Source organism: Chinchilla lanigera, unplaced genomic scaffold, assembly GCF_000276665.1.
Source record: "Chinchilla lanigera isolate Chin_1 unplaced genomic scaffold, ChiLan1.0 scaffold00050, whole genome shotgun sequence".
Lineage (NCBI taxonomy): Eukaryota > Metazoa > Chordata > Mammalia > Rodentia > Chinchillidae > Chinchilla > Chinchilla lanigera.
Genome location: NW_004955451.1, coordinates 14,629,239 through 14,631,378, shown reverse-complemented (window position 1 = coordinate 14,631,378; position 2,140 = coordinate 14,629,239).

Here is a 2,140-nt window from a genome sequence, read left to right as displayed (position 1 = left end):
CTGATTTATCCCAGCAAGCCAGCAGTAGCTTTTTGGTGGGGTAGTGGATAATCTCAGCAAGCCTGCACCTTTGGGCCAAGACCAGACTCATTCAGCCTGCGGCTGTCATCACGCCTTCCTCAGGCCTGAGCCCAGCTGGGAGCTGCTAGATAGAGTTTGCAGCTGCTCTGAGCTCTGAGCTCAGCTCGCTCTCTCGCTCAGGAAGACTGAGCCCTCAGCACTCACCACCAGCTACTGGTGTCCTTCCTGTCCACTGCTCCCCCCCCACCACTGTGTCTCTCCCTGGAGACCTCTGGGGTCTCCAGCAGTCACTGTGTATCTGCAGGTTTGAACTGCTTCTCTCTCACAAAGAGTCCCATCTCAGGGAGAAGGCGCTGCTGGCTACGTTCTTCTTCTTTGTTGAAGTTTCTCCCTTTACTCTCTCTGCGGGCTTTAGTTTGTGTTTCACATCCTTCCTGGGTTCAGAGGACCACTTCCCTCCTTCTTGTCTTCCTCACATTGCTATGTTCCAGCATCTGGACAGTGACTCTCAGAGAGGCTCTTTCTCTGCTGTGTACCACTTTGCCATCTCGGTGCCTCTTTGGAGTTTTCATTCAAAAACAACTTACGGCAATACCATGTCATGCCCTAAAATGTATACTTTTTTTTTTTTTGTGGTACCGGGAATTGAACCTGTGGCCTTTGCTCTGAGATAGGATCTCACTAAGCAGCTGAACTGCCCAGGCTGGGTGGCAACTTTTGACCCTCCTGACTCAGCTTTTCAGAGTGCTGAGATGACAGGCGTGCAGCACTATGGCCAGATCATGTACACTTTCCTACTACCATCAAATATCAAGTCAGCGTTCAAATTTTCCTGATAATTTATTTTATTTCTTTGTTTTATTTTTCTCTTTTGAGACAGGGTCTCACTATGTAGTCCAGGCTGGCCTTGCACTCATGGCAATCCTCCTGTCTCAGCCTCCCAAGTGCCGGGACTACAGGTGAGGATAATTTAATAAAATTTTTTTTATTTTGTTTTTTTTCCGGTATCAGGAATCGAACTCATAACCTTGTGCTTGCCAGGCAGGCACTGTGCTGCTGAGCTAAATCCCCAGCCCCAATAATTTAATAAATTAAGAAATTCTTGTTTAGAAAATTGGTTTCCCTGAATCAGGATCCAAGTAAGAGTGCTATCGCCTTTGACTGACATATGGCTTAATTTATTTTAATCTGTAAATTTTTTTCTCCGCTTTTTCCCTTCCAATTCTATTTAAGAGATTTGAAGAGCCAGATGTGGTGGCACACACCTATAATCCCAGGATTTGGGAGGTTGAACCAAGAGGATTGCCGTGAGTTTGAGGCTATCCTGGGGCTACATAGTGAGTTCAAGCCCAGCCTGAACTTCAAAGCCTATCTATAAAAAAAAAAAAAAAAAAAAAAAAAAAAAGATTTGTGCACTTGTCCTCATTTTCTCTGACCCCATCCCTGGGGAATAAGGAATTCTGTGTCCTTTTCATCTAACCTAGCAAACAGTTTTCCCTCTTGCTCCGTGGTTTTACCACTTTGTGTGATTCTGTCCAGTGGGTGGACCACAACCTTTTTCTTGGGCTCTTAGCTGGCTTTGTTTTCCACTCTTGTGAATCCTGCTGGCATGACCTTCCTCACACACTGCAGCTTTTCCTGTCCATGGGAAGCTTCTCCAGAATGTGCTACCAGGCTGGGCATGATGTCCCACACCTGTAATCCCAGCACTCAAGAGGCTGAGGCAGGAGGATCACCACAAGTTCAAGGCCAGCCTGGGCTACATAGTGAATCTCTGTCTCAAAAAAACAACAACAAAAAAAAGTGCTACCAGGTGTGTCATCACTGCCTGAGGCACGAAGAGTTTTTCAGCTTCTCGGCACACAGTCCGGATTGTTTGTCCTGGGGGTTACCATTCGTCCTGAAGAGGCTCAGGGCTAGCAATAGTGCGAGAAGGCTGGGAGTCAGGGTAATTATGTGGGCCAGGAGCTGGAGAGCTAGAAAGACGGATGATGACAGGGACTGTGGCTAAATAAAGCAGAAAGTGATCTACAATGGCCCAGAGCCCCGGAGTGAGTCAGAAGCTTATGTATTCCTACTGTTGGTGGGGGGACCCTTGATAACAGGAGTCATTAATAGG